Genomic DNA, 19,509 nt, shown 5'->3' with positions numbered 1-19,509 from the left:
CCAGGAGCGTGTGATAAATTCTCAACGTGGCAAAAGCCAGAATTATGATAGAGTAAGTGTAAACTTGGAAGGCAAAGAGATAAAGACGAGAGAGAGAGAACGAGGTTGGTCCCTAGAGCCCTTTACCCACATGTTCTAGAATTAATGCTTGGCTCACAAAAGTGCAGACTATTCCACTCACTTCCTGGGGGTAGGCCTTCCCCAGTTGCACAATCCACAACATGGAACTTTCCCTCTCCTTCCTGACACCTCCTTGGCAGTGTCGAGCCATGGCCTCAACTACATCCTAGTCATGAGAGCAGCTGCCAGGGTGGCCCCTCGTCACCTGCCACGCTTGCCGGAGCCTTCAGCGAACCCTTGCTGGGCACCAGTGCAGGTTCTGCGGATCCCACACAAACCAGCCCCAGCAGCATCAGAGGATCAGTGTTGTGAGAAGCAAAGGAACAGCGAGAAGAAACCAACACAGAGTGCGGGAACCTCCTGGCCTCCCTCCAGGCTGCGTGGAGGCCAGATAGAAGCTACGAGAACGCTTTTCACTCTGTTAGGGGCCCCCACCTCAACCCCTAGCCTCTCAGGGAAGGAGCAAGAAAGACTTGGTTGACTTAGAAACAGAGTTCCTAGGGTCCAGAGAAGCGAAGCAAGATGCCCAAGCTGACTCAACAGGTCAAGAGCAGACCAGAGATAAGAAGCAAGACCTTCTCACGCTCTGCCTGCCGCTTTCACTTCCCCTTGCTCACTATTAGGCCCTGGTTCCTCCTCCTAGGACTAAAATGATGAGTAAGATTTAAAAATTCCCTTCTACCTTCCTCCAACGGCCAGTGATGAAACTTGACTATAAGCCACATTAGTCCAAAAATTCCCAGCTTATTTTTAGTTCTATGGAAGTTTTTAAAAAATTATTTTGTCCCAGTGAAACTCTGGAAGCTCTGCTTTAAAAAGTTGTGTTGTTGTCGTTGCTGCTGTTGTTTTGTGTCTGTGTCAAGGATGGCCATTTAATTTTTTTTTTCCTACTATAGTTGACCCTTGAATAATACAGAGTTAAACCATGTGGGTCCACTTATATGCAGATTTTTTTGATAAATGCAGTACAGTAGTGTAAATATATTTTCTCTTCCTTATGATTTTTAACATTTTCTTTTCTCTAGTTTACTTTATCATAGGAATATAGTACATAAAACATATCATATACAAAACATGCATTAAGGCTTTGGATGAGCACCAGATGAATCACGTCACCATGCCATCTGGTACCAAAGGTAGGATGCCTGCGGACCCCATCTATGCCTTCCTAAACCCCCAATCCCAGGGAGGCTGTGTGTTCTTTTGGGCTTTTGAGGAAGAGGTCCACAAACTCTTCTTGAAATTCCTTCCCCACGTCCTCCCTCAACTCAGAATTGTCCAGATTTTAGGGCAGCCCAGGTTGGCTCGGTGGTTTGGTGCTGCCTTCAGTCCAGGGCATGATCCTGGAGACCTGGGATCAAGGCCCACATCAGGCTCCCTGCATGGAGCCTGCTTCTCCCTCTACCTGTGTCTCTGGCTCTCTCTTTCCCTCTGTCTCTCATGAATAAATAAGTAAAATCTTAAAAAAAAAAAAAAAAAGAATTGTCCAGATTTTAAAACAACAATATAGTGCATATACTTTGTTATATATACCCCCCAGCAGGGTTGGGGGCGCTCCTCCTTCGATGAAAAACTTATTCACCTAGAATGGTATAAATAAAAAAAATATGAATATTCTCATGTATGATCAGGCCAGCTTTTGCCTCCAAATGAGCTAAGAAAGACAAAACTTTAACTTTTCAGAGGATTTTTCAATTTTGGACTTACAAATAAGGGAATGTCAGAAAACAGCTTACAACATCATTTATTGTTCTGAAAGTCACTCAAGGGCCCAGATTTGAAACCTCCTCAACACTCCAGAAAGAAAATACACACACATACACACACATTCACACACACGCACACAAATAAGATAGAGACTAAGGGTAGGGAGATGGATTACTTATAGAGTAAGCGCGACTCTCATTTTACACTCCAGCAAACAATACAGCCAGGCTCAATTCAAGTATAAAACAAAGGCTCACAGCTAGAAATATAAATCCAGAGGGGTAGATTTGGGGGCTTTGTCAGGGGCAATTCAGGAATGTGTCGTCAGGGTAAGGAAGAGCCCCATGTCACTTTCTACCCCAAACAACAAAATAAAGAGAAGCCTACTGGAAGCAGCAAAAACTTTTTAAATTTTCTTCAAAGAGCAGGCAAAAAAAAAAAAAAAAAAAAAAGGAGACTGACATATGTTAATTTATCCTTTACAATATCCCTGAGACACAAATATTATTAACTTCAGCTCATAAATTACAAACCTTACTTAGCATGCCTAAGGAATTTGCCAGTCCTGGGGAAGAGCCAGGATTTCAACCCAGGTTTGTTTGCTTCCAGGTGAACGCTCGCCCTGGAGCCCTGGGATATTCTCCCAAAATGTCTAGATGCATATTTCACCTCTAGACATCTCGAAGAGTTACGGCCCAGTTGTAGCTTTGGCGAAGCTGAATTCTCGTCCCAGCCTTGGAAAAGCCTCTGATGTTTGTTGGTTCCCGATCTATCTGTCTCTTTCTCTTGACTTCGGTTTTTGCAAAATAGAGGAAGTGGACCAAAGGTGTTGTTCTAGTTTCGAGGACATGGCAAGTCTGTCGTTCTGTAAGCTGAGACCACAGCTCTCTTGCATTCCCATGACCTCCAGCTGTCTCAGGCAGAGGCCTGAAAAAGAAGTTCTACACAGCCTGCCTCAATTGGGTGGGCTCCACGGCTCAGCAAGGCCATATGCCGCACACACCAGAGGCTCAGCTCGTGACTGCTGGATGGCATTCTCGGATGAAGTGGGCTAAGCAAAGGACACCCTCCAAGGACGTCAGTCCAATGCAGAGATACTGCTCACAGGGAAGCACTGAATATACAGCTAGACTTTGTTTTCTTCTTCTTCTTGGTTTTTTATTTTTTATTTTTATTTTTTTTTTTCAGTTTCAAGGTATGGAGGCACATCTAGCCCTCTGAGATGAGGATTTTACCTAAGATGCATGCTTATTAATTAATTCCATGCTCCTCTCATACTCACGGCTCTCATTTCTCATGTGGGTGGTAGAGAGAGATCAGGCTTTGCAGACACACAGATGTGGCTTCAGGCACCAGCCCGCAACCTTCCAAAAGGAGGTGACATTATGAGAGTTCTTGAATACCTCAGCATTTCAGGTTCCCCATCCAGAAGGGGGATATCTCTCTCAAAAGTTTGTCAGAAGATGGCTAAAAGTGATCCTAGATGCTCATGATTCCTGCCAATAATAACTTACATGGCTCAGGGGGTGCCGTGGCCCATGTTTTACCGAGAGGACCAGAGACTCAGACAGATGGGAATTTGCTCATCTCCCAGCCACAGTACGCTGCCACCCTACTCTAGGAGACTGGGGCCCGGTCCCGTGGTTGCCACTGGGAGGGCCTGTGTTCCGTTGTCAATGGGAAAGACAGAACCAGATGGGGTGTTGAGGAAGCTGTGTGTTTGTCATTGTTCCTCACGATCCTAAAACGACTGTGCATTTTCATTGGTTCTAAAGCCTGGGAATCATCAAACCACACTGCTTTTTTTTTTCTCTTTTTTAAAGGACATTAACTTAAAACAATTGCAGTAACCAAGGCATCTGTGAAGCCAAGCCCTCCACAGCCATGTCAGCAGAGACCCTGGAAAGTGGGAGGAAGCTGGTGACCCTGCTCCCGGCCTCTGCTGAGCTCCAGCCTCCCTTTTGTCTCTCCCTGCTGTCATTGGCCTTGACTTGCACTCATTTATCTGATGCTCAATCAGAACGTGGAAAAAAAAAAAAAAGAAAAGAACGTGGTTCCCTTTCTGGAAAAGAGAAAGATGTTTCTCTGCTCTTGGAGAGGATCATTTGAAAACACCCTTGGCTCTCCCCATCTCTAGCTCTGCCTCGGCAGTGCTGCTGGCTGAGGTTGCCAGGTTTGCTTCTTCCCCTGTCACTCAGGAAAAGGAGCCCACGGGTGTATTAGAATCATCAGGTTAGATGCCAAAGGGCCCTTCTAAATGATCAAATCCAACCCCCCCCCCCCCCGCCCGTTTCAACAACACAGAAACCCAGGCAGTGAGGGGCAGAGCTGAGAGCCACGCCTGGGTCATCGGCTGTCCAGGCCACACGCTTTCCCTCCTCTCCCTGCAACATGTAATTCAGGTGCTCTGCAAATGACACCGTAATAACGCGTATTGCGTTACAGGAGGAGTCGAAATGATCACATTTCCCTCTTTCTCTGGCACACGGCACTCCGTATGACAAATGCCAAGCTTCACGTAGGTATGTGTCTCCTCCTCTGCCTCCCCTGGAATGACAGCCAGCTGCAGGCAGGGATGATGCCATGTTGATTGATCACTATAGCCTTCCTAGGGCAGCACAGGGCAAGAATCTACCCCATACGTATTTGTTAAATGAATGAATGAACGATCTCGTTTTTACGCTTGATACATCATAAAACTGCAATTAAAGTCTTCGGGGGCATAGCATTTCCCCAGTTTCATTTTAAAGATCTAATTATCTACACCATACAGAATTTTTATTAGAAAGTGAAGTCATTAAATAAGCAGACACCAGACTCAGGCCCTGAGATAATTTGCAAATAGAGGCACATGTGTCTGCAGCGCTAAGCTGGGCCTCGTAAGCACACTGCTGGTGAACAGGGCACCCATTTTTAGCACTAGGATTCACTGGGACAACGGGTTCTCAAACCAGGGAAATCAGGCATCTAAATTACCCGAGAAAGGTTAGTAGTGGGCAATTCTACAATCCCTTTTCAAAATCTCCATCTTCCTCGACATGGGTTATAATGACAGCTTGAATCCAAATCACCCTCACATTTAAAAGCCACCCACCCACATTTTCTGACCTTGCTGCTTCTGTCCGTATATCCCTGGGATGCACCTGTCATGCTCTCCATTCATACATTTGGTCACAAAATCAGTTCAATTTATTTCAGTGATAACCCAGCAATCTGTTCCTGTGAAAAGGAAGCGACTTCCAGCATCATCAAACATCTTCTCTTAACTCAGACATATCAGACTCCTCTTCCATTCATCACTTCTAGGAATGAAGCCTTGGCCAACTGCACAAAGCTTCGTTAATGATGCGCTGAGAGCAAAACCCTAATAAAGTCTCTAAATATTTACTATGAGTCTAAGTTACTGACCAGTTCCACCCCCATTAAAATCCGCTCTCCTTCTCCAAACACGATTATTTTAGGTCACTGACACACCAGCCAAGGAAATGACAAGATTGTATACCGTGGCAGAAAGAGCAAGCAGGGCCCAGTTTTAAATTCTGGCCCTGTCACTTCCTAGCTAATGGGCTCTCTGCAAGTTACCTTGCTTTTCCTGGTTTCCTTAGCTGGGAAAAGGGAATGAGAAGACTAATGTCACAGAGTTCTGGTGATGACTTGAGCAAAATGTATATACCTATATATAGTAACTTTAAAAAAAGGAAGCTAAACATGCCCAGAACGAAGAGTTTGAAGCATTCATTTTTTCAAGTATTCTGTGACGAAGGAGCCGAGAATATACAATGGTGAAAGGACAGCCTCTTCCACAAATGGTGTTGGGTTAAACTGGATGCCTCCACCACTAAAAGAACGTAACTGGACCACCCTACAGGAAAATGAACTTCAAATGGATTAAAACCTTGAAAGTAAGGCCCTAAACCATAAATCTCCTAGAACATACAGGCGATAAGCTCCCTGACACAGGTCTCGGCAGGGAATTTTTTTGGATCTGACACCAAAATCAAAGGCAACAAAGCAAAAATAAGCACGCAGGGCTCAGTCAAATTAAAGGATTCTCGCAGGTAGTAACATATTCTTGAAACTCAGGGTATTTGGGGGCCATTTCAAGTTTGTTCCCCTTTGAGAAAACAAAAATGTTGGTGATTTGCCTAGAGTTGCCGTGAGATGGAGGATAGCCTACCTGGTGAGAGATAACTCGAAGACTAACCAGCAGATGAGGAAGCTGAGCATGGGCAATTTTTAAACTTCCCACATAATGAAGGGATCTCCGAAGGCCTGAAGTAGTCCAAAGAGCAACTGCCACCATTCTAAGAGGACCCAGAGACCCAGCTACTGAGGACTCTTTCCTCATCAATGAAACTAAGACATATGATCATTTACTTTCTAGAATGTATCAGCATTGCCATTTTACAGGTACAAAAACTGAGGCTCGGAGCAGTTAGAGGGTCCTTCAGGATCCTACAGCTGGGACGCAGCAGCAGCAAAGTCTGGATTCCTAGCCAACTCCACAATCCACTTTTCCCGTCACCCTGCTGCCCTGTCAGGTGATTCCTGCAGCCTCTGAGAAAGGAGTTTAACCAGGATGTAAGAGGAACCAGAGGATACTTGGGTCGACTAGTCAAAACTCAGCAAGGAAGACCTGGCTCCCTGCCACAGGCCTCGCTATTCCTGCTCACCCACTGAGTGAGGGGCTCCATGGCAATACCCCCCTTCACTGTGAGGGCTGAAGGGCTCCCCAAGTGGGCAGGGGTAAGACAGCTATACCGTAGCCACCAAGCACAGGCTGCCCAATTCAACCTCCGTGGATGACCTAGTCAAGTTGTCAGGGGCCCCAAATCCCCTTGACTTTCCCCTCATCGCACCACCTCTCTGACTGCATCATAAGGATCTCTTTCTACATCTATGTTCTTTGGAAACAGGAATAACAGACAGTGTTTTAAGTCCCCAGTCCCCGAAATGGCATTCGGTACAGAGTAGATGCTCAATGAATGTCAAATGTGTGAAATGAAGAGAATTCAACATCAAGGCTGGACAAGAGGACTTTAGACCATGGTTCCAACCCTGGGATTTCATGCCTTAATGATTCCTAGATCAGTTTTCCATCTCTGGGCAGTTTAGGGTCTCCTCAACATCATGATTTCCCAACCGGATGAGGACATTAGGGGTGTTTAAGGTGGTCAATCATTCAAAGCCCTCCCTACAGGCTCCTGTGTGCCATCCTTCAGGAACAAGCAAACATGGCCATTGGAACAGACACTGTTAATCCCATTTTAAAGACTAAGATGAGGCCCACAGGTGTGAACTGACTGCCCCAGGGCCAACAGTTGACAATGAGGCTGCTGATTCCCTAGTCTTTTCATGGGACCATAATGCCCCTTCAGCTCATGATTAACAAGCCTGGACCACAGATTGGCAAAGTGAAGGGAGAAAGTGGGTAGCTGTAAAAGAGGAGAGTGTGCAAGAGAGGTGAGCAGCTTCTCTGGAGACTGTGGCTGACAGCTGACAGTCGGTGACCCTATGGCCCTGGCAAACTCTGAACTCCTCACTCAGGGCTGCCTGGGGTGGGGGTTCATTTGGCTCTCAGTTCCCTGACTCAACCAGTTGCATCTAGGCCCCATGAGCAAAAGAAAACTGAATGCTTCTTGATGCTGAGTAAAAAAACAGGAAGTCACAAGTGGCTTGACTCTCCTCGCAACTTGGGTCTCCAGAAGTTGGGGCAGGCAACTCCCTGGCAGCTCGCCCCCGTGGGAGTCTGTGGCATCTTCAGAACATGGGGTTCAGGGGACTCTGCTGTACCGGGAGGAGCCAGACCAGGCACCCCACAGGGTGGGAAGTCAGGGAGACGGGCCTTTGGGGGTCAGCTCCATCACTGTTCTGTTCACTGAGCAAACACTGAGCGCTGACTATGTGTTCAAACCCGTGTGACCCGAGGGTAATAGCTCACTCGGAGCTGAGTTTTGTCATCTGCAAAGTGGGGACAGCCCCTGCTGCACAGGGTGTCATGCACGTCAGTGAGCTCCTCCTCTACACACGGATTCTATTCTCAGCACCGAGGCCACACGCTACCCACCGGGTGCCTGAGATGGGGGCGCTGCTACCCGCTTCCCAGGGCTGCAGGCAGGAGGCAGCGTGGGCAGGACTGTCCCCACCCCTCTCCCCTCACCGGAGCCCGGGGCCCGAGGGAGGTGAACCTCTGCCAGCCCCCAGCCTGGGCCCAGTGCCCATGTTTATGACTGTTTATTTCAGGGCAAGTAGAAAGGAGAAATTAGAGCCATAAAAGACAGGACAACAGACCAATAAAAACCAGCTCCCAGAAGAGTCAGAAGGAGGAAGAGAGGCAAAACTGTCACCATAGCAACACAAGACAGTCAGAAGCACGCAGGGAAAACAGCCCCTGCTCTGCCTCTCTCCTCTCAGCAAAGCAAGCCTGGGATCCCATTCGGAGCTCCCTGAAAGCCACGGATCCCCCCTAAAGCCCTAGGCCCCAGGCTGACCTGGCTAGCAGTGCCCCCCTCTGCTGGCCCGCATGTAGCATAGGTCCCAGCCTTTCATGAACCCAGCCCAGCTTGCTGTGCCCTGGGGACTCTGCGCTATGCAGATGGCCCAGGCCCTATCCAGAGGGATGATGATGGTGATGGTGAAAGCTGGGAAAAGTTTCCAACAGAGTAAGACAGGAGGGCCACAGAACTGTGGGGGTGACCAAGGCCCAAAACACCTGCCCCAGTACTCTGCCCCGGAGTCCCGGGGGAGCAGGCAAGGAAACAAGGACATGGATGAGGACACCAGGCCCAGAATGGTGGCCCCGTCAGTGCCGGACCCTGCAGGCCCAGCATAGTGGCTGGGAGCTGTTCTGAGGATCTGGGAGTGGGGTCGGCAAATTCCTCTGGGGGTCTTAAAGGACAAAGATCTCTTGGTTCTGGCCCCTGGGGACACTGGCCACCAACTCAGGACAGGTTGGAGAAGAATCCAGCGGCCCACGGGCTCATGCTGACAGAGGCTTCTTGGTCCTTCAGCTGGCAGGCAAGACAGGTGCCTCCACCAAAGAGCACGGCTGGCCTGGGACCAGCCTTTTGGGAAGTGGGTCAAATTGTTCCCAAAGCGCAGGATCTGTCTGTAAAGTCCCTTTTGCCAGACTGGGATTTTGAGGAGGAGGAAGGTGCTAAGGCCAGGAGGCCTGGGTCCTAGGCACAGCGGGGCGCCGGCTGGACAAGAACACCTGGGGCAGGTGGCAGCAGAGGGCCCAGGTGCGCAGGCACTGGGGAGGGCGGGGGTCACCGTCGCCTCTGGGCCCCTGGCGCTGGGAAGGGGACGCAGAGGGTTGGGGCGCCTGGAAGATCCGCTCTGGAGCCGGAGGTGCCTGGCGGGGGTGGCGGCCCCGAGCGGCCGAGGGGTGAGGGGGGCGATCAGGGGGCAGTCCCGGGGAGCCGGGCACCGGGCGCACGGGCGGACCTCGGGACGGGACCGCGGGACACGGGCTGAGGCACTGGGTCCTCCGCGCTCCTCCCAGCCTCCCTCCCCGCGCTGGCCCCGCGCCCCCACCCCGCGCCCCGCCGCGCTCACCCGGGGTCGCCGCCGCCCTGCTCCGCCGCGCGTCCGCCGCCGCTGCCCCAGCCGCCGCCGCCGTGGACGCCTCTCCCGCGGCCGCCGCAGCCTGCGAGACGGCCCCGGAGCCCCGCCCCGGCCCGCCCCGCCCCCAGCCCGGGCCCGCCCCGCCCTGGCCCCGCCCCCAGCCCGGCCCGCCCCGCCCGCAGCCCCGCCCCAGCCCCGCCCCCAGCCCCGCCCCCAGCCCCGCCCCGCCCCGCCCCGGCCGCACGCGCGCGCCGCGCCCCCTCTGCGCCCCGGAGCCGGTGCCCGCCGCCCCCACGCCCCCTCCGCCGCGGCCTCCGAGGGGGAGCCGGGACCAGCGCTGGCCGCCTCTACACGCCCAAGTCCATCATTCCCACTAGTCTCTCCCAGAAGCCCCGAGAAAGGCCCCGCGGCCGCGCTCTCACCTCACTTTGGGTTCGGAAGCCGCGGAGCCCTCCCCGCCTCCCGCCGGCCTCCCCCCCTCCCGCCGGCCTCCCCGCCTCCCGCCGGCCTCCCTCCCTCCCCCTCTCCCGCCGGCCTCCCCGCCTCCCGCCGGCCTACCCCCCCCCCCCGTCCCGCCGGCCTCCCCGCCTCCCGCCGGCCCCCCCCCCCGTCCCGCCGCCCCCCCCCCCCGTCCCGCCGGCCTCCCCGCCTCCCGCCGGCCTCCCCCCTCCCGCCGGCCTCCCCCCCTCCCGCCGGCCTCCCCGCCTCCCGCCGGCCTCCCCCCCCCCCCCATCCCCCCCCCCCCGTCCCGCCGGCCTCCCCGCCTCCCGCCAGCCTCCCCCCTCCCGCCGGCCTCCCCCTCCCGCCGGCCTCTCCCCCCTCCCGCCGGCCTCTCCCCCATCCCGCCGGCCTCCCCCCCTCCCGCCGGCCTCCCCGCCTCCCGCTGGCCTCTCCCCCCTCCCGCCGGCCTCTCCCCCATCCCGCCGGCCTCCCCCCCTCCCGCCGGCCTCCCCGCCTCCCGCCGGCCTTCCCCCCCCACCCCCCGTCCCCGCCGGCCCTCCCTCCCTCCCCCCCTCCGCCGGCCTCCCCCCCTCCCGCCGGCCTCCCCCCTCCCGCCGGCCCCCCCCCCCCCCCGTCCCGCCGGCCTCCCCCCCCCCATCCCGCCGGCCTCCCCCGCCTCCCGCCGGCCTCTCCCCCATCCCGCCGGCCTCCCCGCCTCCCGCCGGCCTCCCAGCCTCCCGGCCCTTCTCATTCAGAGCCCCAGCCCCGGGGGCTGCAGTTCTCCAGTGGGCCCACCAGAAGTCTTGCAAATGCTCCCTCCCTAAGGAGTAAGCCTGCAAAAACACTGTGATGCAAGGGGGTACGTAGGGGATTACAGTGTCATTGTCACGATCATTGTTTTAAAACATCTGCAACATCTGCGTGGAGGCTTTCTGCATTAGAGAGAGAGATTCAGGAAACCCGAGGGGTGCACGGTGCCAAACAGGTTGTGAGTCAGAGCTCCTCTTGGGGGGCCGGGGGGGGGGGGCGCCTTCTCCTGCTTCCTTTCCCAGTCATTCAGCCGGAGCATCATGAAACATTGATTAAACCCCTACAATGGGCCTAGCCCTGTAGTGGGGGCCAGGTCGGTTTCTGGGGGTGCATGGGCTGGGAGCACAAGTGTCCTGGTCCCGGAGTGTGGCGAGCTTCCGGAGACTTTGATCAACTCCATCTCCTTTCTGAGTTCCAGTGTCCCCCATGCCGAAGGTCCTGATGCCATCCTAGCTTCCTTCGGACTCTGGAATGCTTCTGGAAGCTGCCTAGCACGGCTCCTGCTCTGGGTTTTGGTAAGAATTCAGGTAAGGCTCAGGAGGGCACAGTTTAGTTAGAATGAAATAGTCTCCCAGTTGGAAGTGTCTTTAGAATGAACACTTTCCCCTTCCTCTTTTGGGGGTCAAGGCCCCTCATGCCCGGCCCAGCTCGTGTTGTCAATCCCCGTAAAGATAATCCATTTTATCATTGGGTGGCTCTATTAGAAGAGGCTTCTGACTGCACCCCACCCCCCATACACACACACACACACCGAAACTTCTGGCATATTCTCTCCACCTTGGACCTGGCCAGGCTCTGGAAAGGACAAAGGTGAACCAGCCACAGATGCCATTCACCCCATAAAGCACTATCATTTCATACCACGGGAATGCTCCTGACTTTACACCTGTCTGTCTCTAATAATAATATAGCTTAGGTTGGAGAAGAGACTATTTGATGTATGAGATTTCACTTCCACATACTTAAAAGATGGCTTCTGTTTCAGTAAAATGAGGGATACCTGTGTAGCATTGCCTAGCCCATTGTGAAATAATAGGGTTTCTAATTATCAGTGTGGAATTTAATAATTAAGTGTTTCCTAAGACACAATAATCAGATGAAATAGTCTTTCAACTTCATTAGTAATACTAATAACAGGTTTAGAGGTTACTATAATAAAGATTATAGTGAAATTAAACTGTCATTGAAGGGGCAGGTAGGTTGAGATTAAATTTCAGACGGTTTTCATTCACAATATAAGTTTGCTAAAACGAACCTAGTGTCTTAATTAAATTAGCTTTAAACAGAACTGTTCCAGTTTCAAGGGCATCCTCTTCACTTATTTATTTTTTAAAAGACGTTTCTCGAGCTTTGACACAGGGCCAGGCACTGTGTTAAATGATGGCATAAAGACACAAGTCCCTGGCCCTGAGGGACTCAGACAGGTTGCCAGGCCGGGTTTTATGACAAGGCAGAAAAGAAAGGAGGCTAAACCAGAGGTATTTGCTGTGTGGGCCCAGGGCAAGAAGGAATTCATCATGATTTGGGGGAAATTGGAAGCAGATTCTTTTAAGCCAAACCCAGAGGGATGAGTTAGTCTTCAGTAAGCGGGAAATGGGGTCAAGGACGCTCCAGGTAGAGTGACAAGAGAAAGGCCCTGGTGGAAGGGGGTTCGGTGTGGCTGCGGTGGTGCCCGAGGGACAGCACAAAGGGGGCTGAGAGTGAAGAACCAGAGCAGCAGCCGAAGGCTGCTCTTGACCTTGGGAGTTCCAGGGAACTGGGTGACCTTGACTGGAGTGTCTGTTGAAGTGTGCTTGGGGATTGGGATTGAAAAAAAGAAAAGGCACCAGGGACAATGGTCAGGTGAAAAATGCCATCATCATGGGGGGGGGGGGGGGGGGAGGCTGTGGGCTGCTCCCCATGGACCAGGTTCTACTCTTTCACATTTGAAAACACATTCTCTAAAGCATCCGCAGTGCTGAGAACAATACTTGGCACAGATTTGGTGCCGGCTGATATTTACGGAATGAATGGCAGCGTCATGAAAGACGAGCATCCTCTCTGGAGACAAAGCCACAAGGGCTGATCCCACTTGAGGCTCCTTTACTACCCACGGAGACCCATTCTAGGGCTGTTAGAGCATTCCCTCTAAATTCCTGGACAAATTAGATTTTTCTTTCTCGGAGAAACCTCCCTTGTTCCCCCAAAAGATCATTTCTGCTACTGAGCTTTTGCTTCTCTGTACACCTAGGAGGACTTCCTCTCCCATTAAAGACCACTTGGTCTGATGCTCATGACTTCTGGGGGCAGTGGTGACACCATGTGCTCATGCTTCTTTACTCTGAATTCCTATGAAACTAACAATCTGAGCCACTTACGCCTCTGATTCGTCACATACCCAAGTTTCTTGAAGACAAGGACCTTTTCTGGGACACGCACAAAACTTCCACTTGATGTGAAATCAAAGCTGGGCATAAACCCTGATCCCGCCACTCACTGGCTGTGTGAACTTAAGTTACCCAAGCCTTTGGAGTTTTGGTTTTCTCTTCTATAAAATGGAAGTAATAAAACCTACCTCCGAAGGTTGATGTGAAGGCTAACGTAAACGGCTTTGCAGCTATCAAGGAAAGAGTAACTGTGTGCGTGCGCATGTGTGTGTGTGTGTGTGTGTGTGTGTGTGTGTCTGTGTGTGTGTTGTCTCCAAGTGCCTTGAGTCATGCTGACCATATAGTAAGTGTTCATCACAGATGAGCTGGTTAGTGGATTGATTCATAGAAGAGGGCTTGAAGTGGAGGCTGAATGATTCCATGTCCCAAAACCCTATGGTGCTCTCTGCTTGCTACTCTATAGGAAGGACACATTTTATTTTATTTATTTAATTTTATTTTATTTTATTTTATTTTATTTTATTTATTTTATTTTATTTTATTTATCTATCTATCTACTTATCTACCTACCTATTTAGAGAATGTGAGTGGGGGGAGGGGCAGAGGGCGACAGAGAAAGAATCCCAAGCGGACTCCCTGCTGAGCACAGAGCCCCTCTCGGGGGTCCATCCCATGACCTGAGATCATGACCTGAGCCAAAATCAAGAATCAGATGCTCAACTGACTGAGCCACCCAGGCACCCCAGGAATCTTTATTTTTATCCTCCCAGTTTACTTTCCTCCAGCAGGAATTACACAGCACTTGCTTTCCCTCCGGCGTTACTATAATGGCTTCCAAAGGTGGGGGATGTTCTTGCCAATTACGGGCCAGGGTTCCTTTATGTAACTAGGGGTTTCTACGGAAACATGGCCCAGGCTTCAGAGGGAGCATAATAGATTTGATTATGAATATTGAGCCAATTTTCACAGCTGACATACCGCACACTTCCTTATTGCAAAAAAAAATCACAGTCCAAACTATGTAGAGAAACTTGGTAATGCCTGCAAGTTGTGCATGTGGTTGAATTGGAGCCTGTGACTTAAAATATCTGACTTTAATCACTTTTTTTTTCAATCACTGAGCATCTCAGGCTCTTTCAGGCCTCCCTTGCTTTGCATATGGTTCCAATCTGCATCGAATGACCTTCCATCCTGGTACATTCATTGAATTTCTATTCAGTATTTTTTTTTTTAAATCCCAGCTCATAAGCAACCCCTCTATAATGCCTCCTTCAGCTCTCCTGGGTGGACTCCGAGGTTCTTGCTTGTGTGCTACCATAGTTTTGCATTCACCCCTTTGTTGATGCATTCCCCAGGCTGTGTCTTACCTGTGTCTCTGTTTAAAATGCCTTATTCAATGTGCACCATATATGGTTTGATTCATTAACATTGAACTCACAGCCAATGGCATTTTAACTCATGCTTGAACAAAGCTTGTCTAACATGCGTTTTCTCCATAAGACCCATCACCCTTTTGTACACGTCGGAGCACTGGACAGCACTATGCTTGGGGCCATTTTAAACCCATAATCACCAACATAAAGTACAAAAATAGGAAAAACCTTGCACGAAGTAGACCATAGAAAAAGTACTTGTTCACAGTATGAGAGCTGAAAAAAGAAGACAGTTTCGCCTCGGTTGACCTAGGCTAAGAAGGTGCGTTGGCAACTTGAGTTTCTCACTGCTTGGTGCACATTGGGAAATAATACATCAAGAAAGCACCCAGAGTATTGATTTTTAGGTTACAAGTACATTTTGATGAATGGGCAAATTCATAAAAGCAATATCTGCAAATAATGAACATAAACTATATGTGCCTCCCGCCTAGACATATGAACTCTTTGAAGCCAGCATCTGTGTTTTATTGCTCTTTGTATCTTTCCAGGACCTTGAAAAACACCTGATACATAAAAAACCTGGCACTCAGTCAATGCCAACCGAATGGGTGAGCCATTCAATCCGATCTCCTGTTTCTTTAGCAATTTCCCCAACAATTTATAAACATATTATTAAAGCAGCAAAATGTCTCTGGTTCTTCTCCCATGTGAATGTCATCAGCCTAATTTGATTCTTTGCAGTTATTTGAGAAGAGCCCTCCCGGCCTTTGAAAGTACGGAGCAGGATATATGGAATAGATCCCTCACATGTGGCAAATCTGGATAATACAGATATTGGCTTCCAAGGTGGGTAAAAAATGATAAACAACAGCATCCACTCATCTCCCCCCCAAGGGGAAGAGGGAGCAATACATTTCTAGGATCTGGAAAAATAGTGTCAAATGACGGCCGGCAATGGAGGAAGATGACATAGCTCGGGAACTGAAAGGGGGACGCTGGTGGTGAGAGAAGAGAAGTGGATTGCCAGAGGCAATAGAGTCACAAGAACTGTGCAGGAACTTTGCAGTGAGGTCAAGATTTAAATCTGGGCTCCTCTCCTCCACTTAGAGCAGTGTGACTTTGGGCAGGTTTCTCGACTTCCTGCTTCCTTGGTAATCACATATATAAAACAGGGACAATAGGATGAACCATTCAAGGTTGTTCATGCAACTGATATTTATTGATGCCACTATGTGCCAGATAGAAACACGAATAAGATAACAAAATGCAGATAATTAATTAGCACCTAACACAGTGCTTGATGCAACATAGCTACCAAAATTTAAAAAGTGATCTTCACTATTTCCACCCTTAAGTTATTTCTGCTTTCATTCTTTCTCTCTTCTCTCTCCTTCTGTCTCTAAATTTCAAAGCTTCAAGGTAAGACTTCTAGTCTCTCCCAAGGCCAAACTCTCTGACACTTTTTCATGGTCAGTTGATCTCAGTATTAGGCTTAGCCAGGTATATCCAGAAATTGCTGGTTGCATCAAGTTTTGGCAGCTTTGACAAAGTGAGTCAGTCCCTGTAGGGGACTCTACCTCACGACCCACAAAGCCCACGCCAACTCCAAAATCAGCATCAACAAAGTAATGACACATTTATGTGGACCTTTGAGCAAAGACTGACTGAGAGCATTTTATAGGCATTGTCTAGTCATTTATGCAGTATCACAAACAGGTAAGTGGGGCTCACTTCTGACTATACCCATTTTATAGCCAGGGAGATTAAGGCTTGATGGGACTCATTCAAGTCATCGGTTGAGTCCTAGCCACAGCCAAGAAAATAAAACACAGGTGTCGTGTCATGACTCACAACTGAGAACCAAGGGTTGATTTCCTTGGGCAAGCAGATCTTCCTCCTTTTCTTGACAAATGATTTCTTTGCTTTTCAAGAAGTTGATCAATGAGCAAGCCCACAGGTTAATTTAGACACAAGCCACGATTCTCTCTCTTGCTATCAGACTTTGCCTCCAATGTGGAGAGCTGAAAACACAATGGGGTACTGAGGTGACGTTAAAATTCTCACCAAACAGAATGACTATTGAACTTCTTTACAAGCCCTGCTAATAATGCATCAATGGTTCTTGTATCTACATGCACATAAGTACTATATGCGACATTCACATAAATGGCCATGTTAATGATTTTCAACCTATTGTGTTTGCCTTCTGACTCTTCAATCACTTGGAAAATACCTTATAATAGTGATGCTTGATATATTTAGAACTCATACTATTTTGGGTTTTCAAAAAAACGTTTTCATTCTCCCTTTAGCCACTGCCAAGGTCAACTCCTTACCAGCTCTCCCTTGAGTTACCTGGACAGCATTCTTTTTTTTTTTTTTAAGATTTTATTTATTCATGAAAGACAGAGAGAGACAGAGAGAGAGGGGCAGAGACACAAGGCAGAGGGAGAAGCAGGCCCCATGCAGGGAGCCCAACGTGGGACTCTATCCCGGGTCTCCAAGATCACACCCTGGGCTGAAGGAGGCGCTAAACCGCTGAGCCATCCAGGCAGCCCCCTGGACAGCATTCCTACTGGTCCTCTGCCCTCATATTCAATCCGGCCCACTACTATACACTTGAGGCCAAGAAACACCTGTAAGAGATGTATGTGATGGGGGCAGCCCCAGCAACATAGACTTAAGATCTTTGTAGAACTCACCTGGCTGTTTATAGCCTGCCCTTGCTTGTTCTTCCTGCTGCATTTCTTTCTACTCCTTAACTCAAAATATTATATCACGCCTCTCTCTGTGCCTGCTCCTTCCTCTCCCTGGAATGCCCGCTTTCTGTTATCACATGGACAAAGTCCAAATGTCCCTTCCAGGTAGGAGAACATCATTTTGTAACCAAATCTCTTCTGAATCCTGATCCTCAGCCTGCCTAGGCCCACTGACTCACACACACTCTATCTCGCAGTGATTTAATTCTGTGCATCACTTCTTGAGCTCCTGAAATTTAGAAATTATATATATATACATGTACATATGTATATGTGTATATATATCTCATAAGTATGCATACATATACATATTTTATATATAGATACATATAGATACAAACACATATGAATATGCCCCATAGGTACACATAAATACATATTTGATACACATACACATATATATATTTAACATCTGTGTTCTCAGTCCTTGACATCTAATGTCCACTTGATAAATATCCACAGAGTTGATCTGAATTAAACTGAATCCCTCAAGATCCAGAGATTAGAAAAATTGTCCTTTGAAGTTAGTTCTGGAAAAGTAAAGTATAATCAAGCTTGAAAGAGCAACATAGGATCTTTTTAATAGAAGAGTGCTTTTTTAGAGTGCTTTTTTTTTGATGAATTAGAAAACTTCTCCAATGTGCTTTTCTGGCTGTGTGATCTTAAAATAAAATCCACATTAGTGATTATTAGGCAAATCCGACAAATAGTTCTCTGCTTCTGATGTTGAAATGCTCCCTTTCCTTACGTGCCAACACCTCTACATTTTCTTTGTTTTAATTATACTAAGCGTCTTTTTGTTCTTCCTGGGACATTTGCCTGGGAGGCTGGGGCAAGCTATAAATAATAATCATCGTCATTATAAGAAATAGTATTTACGGAGTCTATTCTTGGAGCCGAAGACTAATTCATGAGCATGCCCAACACGGCCCTGATAGAGCTGCAGTGATTTCTTGGGGAGAGTCTTGGGCTCTTGAATATTTCACCTGTCTCATTAGCGTCACTCATGTGGCGTGACTGCTCAGATGGCAGCTGCTTCATCCAATAAACTCCATCAAACTGCTTCCCATCTGTTAATGGGGAGGAAATGGGAGATTTTAGAAAATATAATGATTTTTATGTTGTTGAACATAAATGCAATTGGTTTTCTGGTTTCTACATTTCCTTTATACCCAAGGCTTCCATGAATCTATTTAATATGGGTTTGTGTGTGTGTTTTGTTAAGAAATAAAAACAATGTTATCTTTTATTACACACATTTAGGCACTTCAAGGTGTTTAATGAATCTAAGAGCAGAAAGGACCCTGGAAATAATTTAATTCAGTTTGTTCATTTAACAGATAGAATAACTGAGGCCCAGGAAGGGAAGGGGATTTCCCAAGGTCATATGGTAAGAATAAGGCAGAAGCTGGGAGTTTTGGGGGAGGGGGAATTGAAACATGGTGTGCTGGTTCCAGCTAGTGTTTTCTTTCTCTCTCTGATCTGAACAAATCTTCCTCCTCTTCTGATTTGAGCCCTAAAGTTTTCAGCTTGTTACATATTTAGGATACTAATCTTCTGCACATTAATTATCCAGTTACCTCTATAATTTCTTAGAAGTCCTAAAACTATTTTATTGGACTGCACTGAGTATTGTCCCCAAGACAGATGAGCCTATGAAGTGAGACCCAGGCAAGTTCTGGAGGCAAGAACTGGAAACTTCAGTTGAAACAGGCATCGTGATCTGGTGGCAAGAGCTTGCTGTCCTTCATCCTGGGTTCTAGGAACAATTCTGCTTGATATGTTCTATGATTTGGGGATGGTCAGTAAACTCCTCGTTTCAGTGTTTCCATTTGTTCACCATGGATTATAAATGCCTGCCCTGACTTCCCTCGAGAAATGATGAGAGAATCAAGTAAAATGACAGATGTTAAAGGACTGTGAAAAGCTAAACCACCACCACCACCACCACAAAATCATTATTTCATTCAGTAGCAGAAACATAGCAAGACTATTTTGCTTTTGTTTATTGCCAAAGTGTCCTGCATGGTAATTTCATGCTAATTTCCTGCAGGTGGTCAGATTTTTATTGGCCCTTATTTGTCTCCTCCCAAGCATCACTGGAGTTTGGAACATATTTTATATTTTCACATACTTAAGAATTTACTTAGCACTTACTATATGCCAGAAACCCCGATAGGTGCTAGGGATGCAAGGAAGGATGCTCTCATGAATTCACTGCCCAGGTGCAAAACAAATATGAAAATATATGAGAAGCATCTAAGGATTTTAGGGACAAGCATTTAGCCAGGCTATGAGAAAGGCTTCCAGGGAAAGTTGTTGAAGTCCTGAGAAGGACTGATCCAGGAAGAAAAAGGAAAAGTT

General features: G+C 48.6%; 1 protein-coding gene across 4 annotated transcripts in view; it reads right to left on the bottom strand.

The window, feature by feature from the left end:
- CYRIA (CYFIP related Rac1 interactor A) overlaps positions 1–9,434 on the bottom strand; it is a 103,360-nt gene extending 93,926 nt beyond the window's left edge. For 2 of the 4 annotated variants that reach the window (XM_041756015.1, XM_041756018.1), the window contains exon 1: positions 9,385–9,434. The gene's annotated coding sequence lies outside the window, so the exon portion shown is untranslated. The remainder of the gene's footprint in view (positions 1–9,384) is intronic. The other 2 variants (XM_041756016.1, XM_041756019.1) reach the window with 2 other exon arrangements.
- Between the last annotated feature and the right edge of the window lie 10,075 nt (positions 9,435–19,509).

The sequence above is a fragment of the Vulpes lagopus genome, chromosome 5 (genome assembly GCF_018345385.1).
Source record: "Vulpes lagopus strain Blue_001 chromosome 5, ASM1834538v1, whole genome shotgun sequence".
Lineage (NCBI taxonomy): Eukaryota > Metazoa > Chordata > Mammalia > Carnivora > Canidae > Vulpes > Vulpes lagopus.
The sequence above is the reverse complement of the archived record's forward strand: the minus strand, read 5'-3'. Positions and strand labels throughout refer to the sequence as shown.